Raw genomic sequence first — 15676 nt, 5'->3', positions numbered from 1 at the left:
CAGCACTGCTGTTCAGGTTGTGACCACAGCATCGCCTAATAATGTAAAAAAAACTAACGTTGAATGTAATGAAATGCCATTTTCTGGGTGAGTCCCGGAGGCTCCCCGGAGCTATCCATGGCTCATATGGATACCCTAGCTATTTTGCATCAGTCGATGTTGGTGGAGTTCTAGGCCTACCGGGGACCACGAGCCAGAACCTGGCCCCCCTCAGAGAGGCACTGGGAGCAATGGCCCATAGAAATGCACATGTGATTTGGAGCATTCTATATCTGCCATCGACCGGGACAGGCACCCAGAAAGGTAAGCGCCACAAAACAAACCCCTATTCTGGTTAACAACAAAAATCGACAAACGAGTGGACAGAACTCCCCCAGGAAAACGAACTAACAAGCATGACGTCACACGAGCCGCGCCGCATGTCTGTGCAGCTCCCCCCTCGCCGGGAGGGGGAAGGGGGAGCCCCAGACCCCCGCGCCGGTGATCCCCGCCCCAGTTCTGAGGCTGGATATCAAAACCGCGAAAAAACCCGCCGACCGGAGGGCGGAAGGGTGCCAGGGAGCCTCCGGGACTCACCCAGAAAATGGCGTTTCATTACATTCAACGCTGGTTTTCTGGGGGGAGCCGCTACGGCTCCCCGGAGCTACTTCACCAAAGACTACCTAAGAAAACAAGGGGACATACCCAGGAGGCGGTCGGTGAACCATTCCTCGACACGAAGTCGAGACAACAACCCAAGGACCCCTCCGGAAAGCAGCAGGCACACCATTCGCCAGAAAAAAGGGAGAACGGCTGCAGACGAAGAAACCTATGACCACGACCATAGGAGCCAAAAACCACTGCGCCTGAGAAGAGCATGAAGCTCTGCCACATGACCCCCAGAGGCCAATGCCAACATAAAAAGAAAGCCGAGGCAAAGCAAACCTGACCCCAAGGAGCCACAACCATCAAGGAGAAGAAAAACAGGAGAGCACCCTGTCCAAAGACCAGAACGACACAGGCAGTGCATAAGGAGGCCGGAGGTGAAACAACGCACGATACAGCCTGCGAAACGGCGCAGAAGGAATATCGATACCGAAAGCTAGCGGCAGAAACCAAGGTGCCAGACCCAGGAACGGCCCCAAGCGCCTATACATCCTCCACAAGCCATTCCTATGACAGCCCCAGGAGGGAAAAGAAAAACACAGAACCAAAACGAAAATGCCACAAGCGTGCAAGTCCACCATCACAAGTGCAGCTGATAGGGAAGGAACCCGCATAAGGAGCCGCCCCGCACCAACATCCCGCAGAAGGGCAGGAGCGAAAAGACTCGTTAAGAGGAGCAAAATCGCCCCCGGGAAAACGAGTAGCGCCGAGACAGCGCGAAGAGAAGAGAAAAGCACAAAAGAACAAGAAGGCCAAACACCCAGAAGCTGCCGGGAAGAGGACCCACAAGCCCTAGAAAGGACCAAAGGGAAGCTCAACCAAATGACGACAGACGTACCAGAAAACGGGAAGGAGCAAAACCGTCCCGAACCTTCGAGAACACAAAGAAGCAGACACAAAGGACGAAGGCACAAAAACCCCGTTGCACCCGAGACCAAAAGTCATGCAGAAACTCCAAGAAGAGGGGGACATGACGGAGAAGACCCGTCCCGGAGAAAAGGGGTGAAGACTGTAGAAAAGCACCCACCGACAGGACGGAAGCCGAACATAACGCCACAACCAACCCCGACACGTAGCTGCAGTACCAAAACCGCAGCAAAATGTCAGCACACTCCCCGAGGAAGCGACAGAGAAGATAGATAAATCGTACACGAGTGGCACACAAGGGGACAGCCGGAAACCGAGCACCCAACTGAGCCACAGGGACGGTAGAAGAAACGTGTGCAGTGTAACAGGCAAACAAAGGAACACATTAGGCAGCCCAACATGGGCTGACCCCATACACAGCCCCCAAGAGCAGAGACGAGAGCGCCCAAGAAGCACAGAATCCGCCGGACAGGCAAACGACAGGGGAGAGGCGGAACCAAAGAGCCAGAACCCAACTTGCAAGCACAAGGAGGCAAACACACAACCTCCGACACAGGAAAACGTACTACCAAACAGGCACCCCTACCGTTGCACTGCGGAACAAGGTGGAGGCGGGGCCCCAAACTCAAGCAAGGTTAGACAAGCATAGGAGAGGGGCAAGAGGAGTACAGGCAGGAGCCGCCTCGGAAGGGCCAAGAGGCCACCCGCAGACACCCGTGAACCAAGGAAGGAATCAGGTGGAGAGAACAAGAGCTGCTCAGTATGGGCTAATAGCCCTGCAGTAGGCACCTCGGGTGATACGGTCCACGTTCTCAAGTACGTAGTAGTAGTAGGCATCCACGAGTCTCAGGAGACTATGGAGTTGCGCTCTGGTTGTCGGTACGTATGTACACCCATTCCTACTCCCAAAAACAAAAACAGGGTCAGGACGAAAGAGACGCCAAACCGCACCAACTCACCTGCAGAACATAGGCGCTGAAGGGCCATGACGCAAGCTTTCGAGTCCGTATCCGCCGGAGGCGGCCAGGGCGCCCATGCTGGAGAGGAGGGGAGCAGCGAAGGAGGCTCCTCACCCTAGAACGCAGGGAAAAACCTCGTGACTTCCCCACAGCGGCACCCCAAAACACCCCCAAAGCAACGGGGCACGGATTAGATTAAGAAAAGCGCGAGAGGCGAAGCCTCCCCCCACCCCCCCCCCCGAGAGAAAATGGATGCAGAACACGTGTGCACACCGCCCGGAACCAAAACAAACTCCCATGGCGCATGCGCAGGACGCGAAAGTAGCCCAACAAGGCGAGAAGTAGCCCAACCAGGCGAGAAGGAGCCCAACCGGCGACAGTAGCCCAAACTGCTACAAGGAGCGCAAACGGCTACAAGGAGCGCAAACGGCGACAAAGGAGCGCAAACGGCGACAAAGGAGCGCAAACGGCGACAAAGGAGCGCCAACGGCGACAAAGGAGCCCAAACGTGTATAAAAGAGCCCAAACGGCTACGAGGAGCCCAAACAGCTACAAGGAGCCCAACCTGTCCAGAACAGAAGGAACCAGTATGGAGGCAAACTCTGGGACACACAGGAGGTAAGCCGCAAAGGCCAACCGCACCACAGGCGAAGAGATGCGGTTAGCCGATAACCTCCGGAAGACGGAACCAAAGAAACCACAGGGACGTGGAACCGAACCCGGGGAGGAGCAGAACCCAAGCCCAAATCGTATGCAGAGGGGGGAAAGAAAACCCCACTCCTCGCAACAGTAAGCCCCGCTCAGAAGGACGGAAATCCAGGCGGGGCGCAATGGAGCCCAAGGCCCCCAAGGCCGCTTTCTCCCCCAACCCCAGGAGCCTCTACACCAGGCCCCAGGGCCGAGTCGACCTCCAAAGTGCCGGCCTCTGCCGACCCCACAAGAAAAAGCCGGGGCAGCCGAGAGAGCTGAAGGAGAAGGGGCCCACTGGTCAGACCCCGGAGCATCGGCCGGAGGAACAGACTCGAGTGCCTCCGCATCTACCCTGGATGGGGCAACCCCCGAAACTGCCCAAGTCTCAGAACCTCTAACCCCGCCCCGACCCCGAAGCCTGCAGATGCGTAGGTGCCGGAAGCAGGAGGGGGAAACACAAGGGGGGAGTGGAAGAACCAAGGCCGAAGCGACCAAAACCCCCAAGTCTGGGTCCCTACACAAGCGGGGCAACATCGGGGTGTCCGGGGAAGCGACAAACCCGAGCACGTTACAACATCCCCTGCAACGCGCGAGCTGCCTGCACCCACGGGAATTCATCAGCAGACTGGGTGAATGGAGTCAGGAACAAGCAACAAAGCTCGCAGGACTCAGGGTCGAATGTGTCACCGACCCAACAGGCAGCATAATGGAGGCAAAAACAAGGAGAGTCACCCTGAGACAAAGGGACAGAGCAACCCTCAACTCGCACAAAGCGAGAGGGGACGCAAGGGTCTCCACTATCGGACCTGAGAGCCACCGGGGGGTTTCCCAGGGCCCCTAGACTGGGTCTGCTAAGGGTTATCCCAGGCAGGGTACTGCTAACCGGCGCCCCAAACTACCAAGCAAACTGCTAAAGCTGAACCCACGGGACGTGTCCACCCGTGAGGGCAAAGCAGGGGGTGCCACCACACAAACGAACCTAATATAAGGGGGGTGGGGGAACACAAGGCAGACCCCCTACCAGGCAAAAACAAATATAAAACAAAAACCACACAAGTGGACAACGTACCCAGAGGGAACAGAACCAGCCGCTGTCATAGGTGAAAACTAGCTATGCAGTACCCTGCGCCCCACCAGTGCTATAACTACCACTTACCCCAAGATAAACAAGGGAGGAAAACCCCCAAACCCTCGGGGCGGCCAAACGCCAAGCAGCGAAAAGCCAACAGAGGTAGACCCAAGGCGACTTGTGGAAGGCAACCCCAAGCCCCAAGGGCACTCAGGGAAGGTGACCCCTAAGCACATGCAGCCCGAGTACCTGAGAATACTACTCCCAGCTCACACGACCACCGTAAGAGCAGCACTGCAAACAAGTCACAGTACTGAGACAAGACTGGAGCTGGAGCCACACGACCGTGCATGATCCCATCAGCCGAGGAACTGGGGCGGGGATCGCCGGCGCGGGGGTCTGGGGCTCCCCATTCCCCCTCCCGGCGAGGGGGGAGCTGCGCAGACATGCGGCGCGGCTCGTGTGACTTCATGCTTGTTAGTTCGTTTTCCTGGGGGAGTTCTGTCTACTCGTTTGTCGATTTTTGTTGTTAACCAGAATAGGGGTTTGTTTTGTGGCGCTTACCTTTCTGGGTGCCTGTCCAGGTCGATGGCAGATATAGAATGCTCCAAATCACATGTGCATTTCTATGGGCCATTGCTCCCCGTGCCTCTCTGAGGGGGGCCAGGTTCTAGCTCGTGGTCCCCGGTAGGCCTAGAACTCCACCCACATCGACTGATGCAAAATAGTTAGGGTATCCATATCAGCCATGGATAGCTCCGGGGAGCCGTAGGGGCTCCCCCCAGAAATATATATAACTTGCATTATTTAGCCATGATAGTATTACAGAAGAGCCTGAGTGTGATAATGACTATGTACAATGTTCAAATATTAGTGATTCAATGCTGTTCACGATGTTCACAGCACCACAGCATTATTTCGTCCACTCTTCAAACGACTTCTTAGGTTCCTTTACAAAATAAACTTGTGGTCAATTATGTATTTGCAGGATTTAGTGTATTGTGATAACAGCAGGATTGTGGCGATAATAAACACTGTGCGTTGTACTGTGGGAGGAATTGTGGTGAGGGAGAGAATCGAGGTAGCCTCACTGTGTGTGGCGGCCACTCTTGTTTTGCTCATCATACTAGCTTTAGTGGTTCGCTATGGTGAACACATATGTACATGGGTATATACAATGTGTGTATATACCCATGTACATATGTGCTTAATATTGTGGGAGGAGGAATTGTGGTGAGGGAGCGAGGGAGAGAATCAAGGTAAGTAATTATCAATAGAAGGCACCAAACCAGGAAGGCTATGTAGCACTATCAAATGTGCGGGATAATCAGAGGGCGCTAAATATCACCAAGGATGCCAATACGAGAACAGAAACTCGTAAGACAAACGATATCAAAAGTATCCGAGTTGCCAAGAATTCTATCGAGGGACAAGCGACCACAGGGGATGGTCGGAAAACAAGACACGCTCGTCCTGGAAGTTAGAACATTCAACAAGAATATGCACGACCGTAAGAGGGACAATGCAATTTGGACAATAAGGAGCAGGGCGGCGCTCCATTAAGTGACCGTGAGTTAAATGGGTATGGCCAATACGTAACCTAGCCAGAGCCGTTTCCCACCGCCGGTTACAGTGGCAGGAGGAAGGCCACTGGGACACACGACTCTTAAGAGTACGCAGTTTGTTACCAATAACAGAAGACCAACAACTCTGCCAGCGGGCAAGGATGGAGGCATGAATAACTGGGTAAAAGTCGGAATAAAGGAATACCTTTACGGGAGATGGGACAAGTGCGGATAGCTTCCTTAGTGGCAGCATCCGCACGCTCATTTAAAGAGACACCAACATGGCAGGGAACCCAGCAAAACGCAACCGACTTAAATTTACTGGAGATAAGAAACAGCCAATGTTGAATCTCGATGACCACCGGGTGGACCGAATTAAAGGACCCTAAAGCCATGAGGGCACTACGAGAGTCAACTACCCCCACGAAGGAGGATTGACACAGGAAAGCAGGAGACGAAGAGCATAAAGAATAGCATAAAGTTCTGCTGTGAAGATGCTAGCCTCCGGAGGAAGGCGACACATATAAGTGTGGTCAGGAAAAACAACAGAATAGCCCACACCGTCAGCAGACATAGTCCCATCGGTGAAGATGGGAACGGAGTGGGAATAGAAGAAAAGTGCTCAAGGAAGAAGCATTTCAAAACTGTAGGAGGGGTAAAAGCTTTAGTGATGCGGGTCAGAGAAGTACAAAATTTGGGAAGGGGGGCCCTCCATGGTGGCAAGGATGGAACAATACGAGGAGAAACATTTAGAATACGAACCGAAAGAGAATCTTGTAAGCGAGACAAACGGACAGAAAGAGGAAGGTGGTGAAGAGGAACAGGAACTACAGGAGGGGTAAAAGTTAAAAGCACAATAGAGGCGAGAGTGAGGATGCTGTAAGGATTGCGCAAGTTAGCGAAGACTGTAGCGATCATGGCGGTCCTGGAGAGACAGAAAGCCAGTGTCATCGTACAAGCTGAGGGTAGGAGTTGAACGAAAAGCACCAGAGCTGAGGCGCAACCCAGTATGGTGCAAAGAATCAAGACGGCGAAGAGTAGAAGCAGAAGAGTATGCAGGGCAACCATAATCGAGTTTAGACAGGACGAGAGAGGAGTGCAAATAGAGGAGTGTGCATCTATCTGCTCCCCAAGAAGTATGGGACAAAACCTTAAGTAGGTTAAGGGCCTTAGAGCATTCAACACGGAGGTAAGAGATATGGGGCGACCAAGACAAACGAGTGTCAAAGAATAAACCCAAAAGCTTCGTGGAATCTTTGTACTCAAGGGGATGACCATAAAGTGACAAAGAAGGACGAAGAGTGACCCACTTCCGAGTAAAAGTCATGGCACAAGTCTTAGTAGTAGAGAACTTGAAGCTATCAAGGAAGAGAGGGAGATTACCACGAAGGCCAAAAGAACGAAGTTGGGACAGAATATGGTATCTCCAAGTCGTGTCATAAACCTTTTCCAGGTCAAAAAGGACAACAACAATGGAGGTCTTCGCAGCAAAAGCAGTACGAATATAGACCTCCACGTTCACCAGGACATCAGTCGTGCTGTGACACTTGAGAAAACCAAATTGAGAAGGAGAGAAGTGGTGATAGTGTTCCAAGAACTATATCAGACAGACATTTACCATACGCTCAAACAGCTGGCAAACACAACTCGTGAGAGCAATTGGGCGGAAGTCCTTAGGGGACGTACCGAGAGACCCTGGTTTCCGAATAGGGAGTACAACGGCATCGAGCCAGTCCTCAGGGACGGACGACGACTCCCAGACCTGGTTATACAGACTCAGTAAATACTGAGACGTGCACGGAGGGAGATGGAGAAGCATCTCATAATGAATGTCATCCGAGCCCGCCGCCGTAGATCCGCAGAGGGCCAAGGCAGACTGAAGTTCAGAATGAGAGAAAGGATTGTTATAGGGAAGGAGGAGATGAGTGTGGAAATCTAAAGGATAAGATTCAAGAACAGGCTTATGAAGAAGGAAGGATTGAGGAAGATGAGAACCAGAGCTAACAGAAGAAAAGTGGGAACCCAGTTCGGTCGCGACCTTCACTGGATCCGCCACAAGAGTACCACAGAGGTGGAGAACCGGCGAGACATCTGGAATGAACTTGCCCGCAATCTTGCAGATGATCTTCCAGATCTGCGGCAGAGGAGTATCGGACGTAATGGCAGAAACATAAGATTTCCAACTCTCATGTTTAGCAGTACGGATGGTCCTACGGGCCACTGCACTTACCTTCCGAAACAAAATAAAAGAATCAGCCTAGTGCCGGCGGCGGTGTTTCTTCCAGGCTGCACGCTTACAGCGGACAGCCCGAGCACAGTTTGCATTCCACCAGGGAACGCACTTCCGTGTGCCCCAGGGAGGAAAAGCAAGGAATAGAGCGGAGGGCAGCATTGAAGACAGTGTCATAAAAAAGGAGGAGGGCGCAAGGAAGAGGCAGAGAGGAGAGGTCGGAGAGAGTAGCACGGAGGGTGAATAGGCTCCAGTCAGCCTTGGCAAACTGCCAACGAGGGAAGGAGAAGGGAGGGTGGAAAGAGAAAAAGGAAACGAGGATGGGGAAATGATCACTGTTATGGAGGTCATCAAGAACCTGCCATGTGAAATCTAAGTAAAGGGACGATGAGCAGAGAGAAAGATCAAGACAGGAAAGGGTGCGAGTTCGAGAGTCCACATGAGTGGGCTCACCAGAATTCAGAAGGGATAGAGAAGAAGCGAGGACAAACGGTTCGAGAAGACAGCCTCGGGTGTTTGTCAGAACATCACCCCAGAGGGTATGTCGACAGTTGAAATCACCCAAAAGGAGCACCGGCTCCGGCAAGGAGTCTAGGTGGTGTTTAAGAACAGGAAGAGAAAGTGGGACAGTGGGGGGTTGATAAAGAGAACAAACCGTGTACCATCTACGCACAAAGATACGGGCGGCAGAACAGTGGAGAGGCGAGGAAAAAAGTAAGGGGACAAAGGGAACATCGGAACGAATCAAGAGAGCAGAAGAATTATGGACCCCAGCGACAGCTGGGGGAGGGAAGAGAAAAGAATAGCCACCGAAGCTACCAGGACGAGAACCAAGCATCGGCTCCTGGAGACACACAAAGAGGCGAAAACTGTGAAATGAGAAGTTGGAGGTCAAGGAAATTGGCGTAAAATCCACGGATGTTCCACTATAGAAAAGACATCAGCAAAGAGAGAGAGGAGAGCAACAGAGAGCAAAGAAGAAACAAAGGTGAAGAAGGAACACAGCGCGCTAAAAAAGCACAGAGTCAGGATCAGGGTCAGCGAAGTCAGGGTTAGGGGGCATGGGTAAACTGAGTAAAGAAGGAGGGCAAGAAGCAGGAGGACGGATCAAAGGTGGACGAGCAGGGTCTGGAGGAGAAGGAAGGGGAGGAGGGGGAAGGGGCAGAAAGAGGGGAGCGCACCTCAGCAAGGGCAGTAACCGAGATGGAACCAGGGGCTAAAGAAACCCCCACAGTAGGAACAGGGGGCACCACCACCGAAGCGGGAGGGGAAGGAATGATAGAAGCAGAGAGAGGGGGGGTGAAGAAGAAAGCGAAGCTTTCTTACCAACAGGGGAGGAGGAAGGAGAGGAGCCAGGTTTCCGCTTCTGACTAAAAGATACAGGTGTCCCAGCAGCAACGTACTGGGCAACAGACTCCAGTGTCTTGATAGGAGAAGAAGATCGAGAGCGATGGACGTCGGCCCGCACAGTCAGGCGGCGTGGAGAGCCAGGAGACGGAGGAGAAGGACGGGAAGGAGGACTAGGAGAGGAAATAGAAGACACAGGAGACGTGACAGACTGGGTAGAAAGAAGGGGAGCCCTCGACAGAGAACCAGGAGGGGGACCCTTCGGAACAGAACGGAGGGAAACAGGGGAGGTGGTGGTGGGTGTGTCCGGGTCTAAGGCTCGGAAACGGTTGTGAGACTGAGGAAGGCGGGAAGGACGAGGAGAGGAAGAGCGCACCACGCGAGCATAGGAGACACCAGTGAAAGAGGGGAGACGATGAACTTGGCGCCGAGCCTCAGGAAAAGACAAATGGTCTCGGTGCTTCAAGCTGAGGACAGCCGCCTCAAGTTTGTAGCGAATACATGCACGGGAGAAAGTAGGGTGGGCCTCACCGCAATTGAGGCAGCGGGCCTGGGAAGAAGTGCACTCTAACTTAGAGTGACCCTCGCTTCCACACAGGGGACAGAGAGAGACAGGACTAGAGCATTTGAGGGTACCATGCCCAAACCTCCAGCACTTACTGCAGAGCCTCGGAGAGGGAATATATTCCTGAACGGAGCATCTGACACCAGCAAGAATGACAGAGGGCGGAAGGGACCTACCATCAAAGGTAACCTTCACAACCCTAAGGGGCAGACGGCGATGACCACGTGGGGGACGAGTAAATGTATCCACCTGGAGTACAGAATGACCCTGAGCCTCGAGGATATGCTTGATATCCTCGTGGCAGTCCTTGAGATCCCTAACACCGGTCGCAACATGGTGTGGGAGGAGAACAGTGCCAACACTGGCATTCAATCGGGCGTTCTTCGAGACCCGAACAGGGGTCTCGCCAAGGCAGGATAAGGCGGTCAAGCGGGTGGCTGCATCCTGAGAAGGAGCAGCAACGACACGGGTACCAAGACGAGTGGGGTTGAAGGTGATAGAGGCATCCACGGAATCGACAAGATGCCTATGAAGGGAAAAATCATCAGGAGGAGTTGAATCCAAAGGTAGGAGGTCAAAGTATTCAGTCCACGTATCAGGACCAAATAAAGCATGGAACGAAGTAGGATGGGAAGGGAGCATACGAGAGCGGCCATGGCGGGGACGGCGATGAGAACCCGTAGAGAGAGACGGGTCGAAAGGTGCAGTAGTCACAAAGGATGGAGCCGTGCAAGGGGACGAGACAGTCACCACAGCAGGCTTGGGGCTCGACCCAACCACAGAGGAGGAAGGGGAGCAGGGAGGAAGAGTCCGGTCAGGGCCTAAACCGGGTCCCGTAGCGGGGGCTACAGATCCCGGTCTTCCAGGACGGTCCGACTCAGGGGCCTGGTTGCCCACCCCATGAGCCTGGGTAATAGAAGGCAAGTCGTTATCCATACAGCAAACCAAACAAAAGAGATGGGACCTGGAACCAAGGGATACCACCTACCAGGGCAGCCAGGGAGGCCGAGCGCGGGCCAGTGCAGGAAGGGTGCGTCGTCCCCAGCGGTGCTCCCCCTTTTCAACAGGGGAGTCCTACTACTTCGTTCATTCTCCCACACTGGTGCTAAGACCCCAGTCCCCCTATCGCTCCAGCCTGGACACCCAACCATCCACTCAGGGCGGCCTCTCACAGGCGACCCCTCCAGCGGGTGGTCCGATGGCTCACAAGGCCCCTACATGGTGCCCATCAGCACGTACACCACCCAAAGAGGGGCACAGGCAACCCACACTGGTCCCAGGGAGGTGTACGTGAGCCCCTCACCACGGCAAGGAGGCACCACGGAGGGGTGGATTATTTTTAAATGAATTATTACTTGCTAGATATTAACTAGCAAGTTATGTTAAGTTAATCCCCCTGGATTAACTTCTGCCCTTGACCCAGATACAGTAACTGGTTTCCCCCCCCAACCTTTTTTACTTGTCTGGGTTTTTCCCCGCTAAAGTTCTGCTCGGTTTGGTAGTTACCTTACTTGGCTACAGACTAGTTTCCTGGAAGATCTTTTTCTCTTACTTTCCCCTCTAGTCACTCCTATTCCCTGTGCCAGTGTTCCTTTTCAGAGTTTCCACAGGGTATCACCCTGGCTTTATCCATTAATGGCACTTGCCCAGTTCGCTTCCGGAAATGTCCCCCTCCTCTTACAAACTAATTCCAGCAGTACCCTTAAGGGGTAGGTTCCTTGCCCGTCACGTTCATACTGCATGCCCGTTTCTTCTCACCCTTACTGCCTTAATACTTCCAGAACCGACTACGGAAGGCGCACAAGGTACACCATTGATGAACAAGGAAAAGGGATGGAGCCCGAGGGCAGACTACTGCACCCATGAGGTCGACACACATTCCTGTTACAGCGGCCAGCCGCCGCGTTCGCCCTTCGGGGTTGGGGGTTCCGCGCCGCTGGCCCTCGCGGGATTGGGGGTGCTCCACCAGAACCCCCAAAGTGATAAGCCTGCAGATAGCTAAGAAATATTCCCATGAATTGTAATTAGTGTAATTAAATTAATGCAACTTTCATTTACTACCTATGAATGTAGTTATTAATTGTAATTGATTTCTACTTTATCATTAAGGATTATTCATTATAATTATTCCTTAATACTTTATTGTTATGCACTAGTCAATAATTATTTATCATTCATCCTTATTAGCTATTTGATTCATTAAAAATAATTGCTTATCATTATACTATTTGTTATTATTATTATTATATAATAATAATAATTAATTTATTATTTATTAATTTATTATATATTAATTTATTATTTACCATTATAAAATAAACTAGTCCCCAATCTGAGCACGTTTTCTTCCAACCTCAGAAAACACACGTCTCGTCTTCCGTTGGAGTGGACTCCCCAGGCAGAGACAGCATTCACCGACATAAAACACAAGCTGGCGGAATTCACCTTACTCGCACACCCAGTGTCTGACGCTCCCACCAATCTCTCTACCGACGCTTCAAACACAGCAATTGGTGCTGTACTACAACAGCTCATTAAAGGAGAATGGCACTCAACTGCATTCTTTTCAGCATGCCTGTCACCCACTGAAGACACGTACAGCACTTTTGATAGGGAACTGCTTGCCATCTACGCAGCCATACAACATTTCCGGCACTTCCTCGAGGGGCGGAATTTCCACATCCTCACAGACCACAAACCCCCTCACTTATGCACTGGCGGCCAAGGGTGATGCTCACTCTCGAGTGGCCAACCACCTGGGATTTATCTCCCAATTTACCTCGGATATCCGCCATGTCAAAGGAACTAACAATGTCATAGCCGATTCACTGCCTCGACCCACCATAAACCACGTTGTGGAAAACCCAGCTCAGGTGGACTATTGTGTAATCAGCAAGGCCCAACGGGAAGACCCTGATCTGCAGCGATTACGAACATCTGACACAGCTCTCTGGTTCATCGAGATTCTCATGGAAGGTGGCGGAAGTATAATCTGTGACACCTCATGGACGGGAGCACTTAGGCCCTACATTCCTGCCCAGTTTCGCTGGAAAACGTTCTCGGCATTTCACTCCCTAGCACACCCAGGAGTACGTGCTTCCCAGAAACTTCTAACGGAGCGTGTTGTATGGCCAGGAATCAATGCCGATGTTCGACGATGGACTTGCTCATGTCTCCAGTGCCAGCGAGCGAAAACACACTAACACACAAAGAGCCCTCTTCAACAGTTCCCGTTACCTTCTGACCGTTTCGAGGTGGTGCATGTAGACATTGTTGGACCATTACCGTCGGCAAGAGGATATTCTTATCTACTCACCTGCATCGATCGATACTCCAGATGGCCGGAAGCAATCCCATTAATCAACAACTCAGCTGAGTCAGTGGTCCAGGCTTTCCTCTCTGGATGGGTCGCCCGTTTTGGCAGCCCCTCATGTCATCATCACCGACCAAGGACAACAGTTCGAATCATATCTATGGAAGGAACTTATGGAATTTCTCGGCACCACACACAAACGAACCACAGCATACCACCCTGAGTCGAACAGAATGTTAGAATGCTTTCATAGACAACTAAAAACCGCCCTAAGAGCTCAAGCACGCCCTGATTATTGGATCGACAACCCTCCATTAGTCTTGCTTGGCATTCGTTCGGCCACGAAGGAGGGCAGTGGATTCTCGGCAGCAGACTTAGTATACGGATCTAGCCTGTGGCTTCCGGGTGAATTCTTAACCCTGACGCCACTCATCACACCCCCCAGACCCCACTTTTGTCCAGAAAATATGGGCGGCCATGACAAGCATTCGGCCAACACTACCATGCCAACCGACAACTCGTGCTACATATGTGCCTCATGAGCTCCACACAACTGAACACGTGTTTGTAAGAATTGATGCTGTTCGACGCCCTCTACAGCCACGTTACGAAGGACCATTTAAAGTGGTTTCTCGAACACCGAAGTTCTTCACCACTGAACGCCGAAAGGACAACGGGTAAACATCTCCATCGATCACCTTAAACCAGCACACTGTGATGCTACTCCAGACATCCCTCCAGACACATCCGCCGACAACGCCATTCACTTTTCGACCACAGTTACCAGCAGTACCGCCACCTATGACAACGGACGATCCTGTACGACCTCCCATCCTACATCCCCAGGTACCAGCTGCACCACCACCTGATCCTACGACGACGGACGATCCTGTGCGACCTTCCACCCTACGACCCCAGTTAGATGACATCAGCGAAGAGAAGGAAGTTAACTTTGAGGGTTATACAACGCGAGCAGGGCGTACAATTCACCGACCAGCTAGGTTCTTTGATCAAGTATTTTTCCTTTCATCCCCTGGGAGGGGGAGTTCTGTAGCGAGTAGATTATCCCAACAATATACTCGCTCAAAACGCATTGGCCTAATGAGAGAAGTAAAGCTCTTCTTGGTACTAATTATGGAACTCAAACCTTTCCCTACTTCCAGTTAATATTCCTGTCAACCTTTGGAGAACGGTGAGGTGTTGCCCGAGCATATAAGCAGCAGAGTAGCGAATATAACTAGTTTACTTTCAAGTGTGGTCTAGAACAGACACTTGCGAGATACTGTACCGACTCTCGGTGCGCTCAACTCACACCATTGCTCGCCAAAGTATCACCTGCATACTTATGTATACTCCACCAAATATATATATTCTCTTAATGTTTGTGTTTATTGTCACCATACTTTATGTAACAAAAGAACCGTTACAAGTTTGGACACAATACCGGCTTACTTGCATAGTTCTGGTGAATAAAACATGTAGATAGGTATACATAACATATGTAAATAGTGTAATACAAACAATAACAGTATGATGGGAGGAGCAATGTTGGTGAGTAAGATGTTGGAGGAGTGAGGGAGAGACTGGATGTTGGAGAAGTGTGTGGCAGCTGACACATGCAGAGTTCTGAGTGTGTTGATGGTGAATGTATACAGTGTGTGATATATTTGGAGAGCTTTGAGACGATCCCACTAATTTAGGTGCTTTATCGCGTCTATGTATGCTGTATATGTTCTCTGTATTCCCTCTATTTCAGCAATCTCTCCTGCTAGGAGAGTAGCTAGGCAGTACAACAAATCTGTTAACCATATGCACTATACTTGCTAAGATAAAGGACATTGAATGCTTAAGTGGCAAAAGGCACATCAACAATCACAAAACAAAGAACACAAACACTTGAAGATGTTGAAAAGTTGTTATTAATTTGGATGCACGACAAAGAGTTAGGTGATAGCATTTCAGAGGCCATCATTTGTGAGAAAGCAAGGCAATTGCACGAAGACCTTTTAAAGAAAACCCCTGGAACGAGTGATGCAGATACGAAAGAGCTTAAGGCAAGCAGGGGATAGTTTGAGAAATCTAGAAAAAGAAGTGGTATTCATAGTGTTGTGAGCCATGGGGAGGCTGCCAGCTCAGACAAACCAGCAGCTGAAAGATTTATTGATAAATTTAAAGATTTGGAAGGGGACTTCCCTTCCAAGCACTAACACCTCTCCTCCTTCCTCCTCACTGTCTTCCATATGTCAACAAGTCATCAGTAAAGGCAAGTAATAACTTTTACATACTTCAGTACCGAAGATTTGGGTGAATTAGGTATAAAATTTACTTTCAAGTTAATTTTTTTGGGGAGTCTGGAACGGATTAATTCAATTTACGTTATTTTTAACACTTTCTGCGGATGAGGACTCCTCCCGGAGTCCTGTTTC

The 15676-nt window shown here is 51.2% G+C and overlaps 1 protein-coding gene across 2 annotated transcripts in view; it reads left to right on the top strand.

Annotated features, from left to right (window-relative positions):
* Positions 1-14630, top strand: part of LOC123756096 (putative sodium-dependent multivitamin transporter) — a 216541-nt gene extending 201911 nt beyond the window's left edge. Inside the window, exons 13-14 of one of the 2 annotated variants that reach the window (XR_006772608.2) lie at positions 11719-11957; positions 12296-14630. The gene's annotated coding sequence lies outside the window, so the exon portion shown is untranslated. Of the gene's footprint in view, positions 1-11718; positions 11967-12295 lie in introns of both variants that reach the window. The other variant, XR_011230546.1, reaches the window with a different exon arrangement.
* The last annotated feature ends 1046 nt before the right edge of the window (positions 14631-15676 follow it).

The sequence above is a fragment of the Procambarus clarkii genome, chromosome 36, assembly GCF_040958095.1.
Source record: "Procambarus clarkii isolate CNS0578487 chromosome 36, FALCON_Pclarkii_2.0, whole genome shotgun sequence".
NCBI lineage: Eukaryota > Metazoa > Arthropoda > Malacostraca > Decapoda > Cambaridae > Procambarus > Procambarus clarkii.
This window is presented reverse-complemented; position numbering and strand designations above follow the sequence as displayed.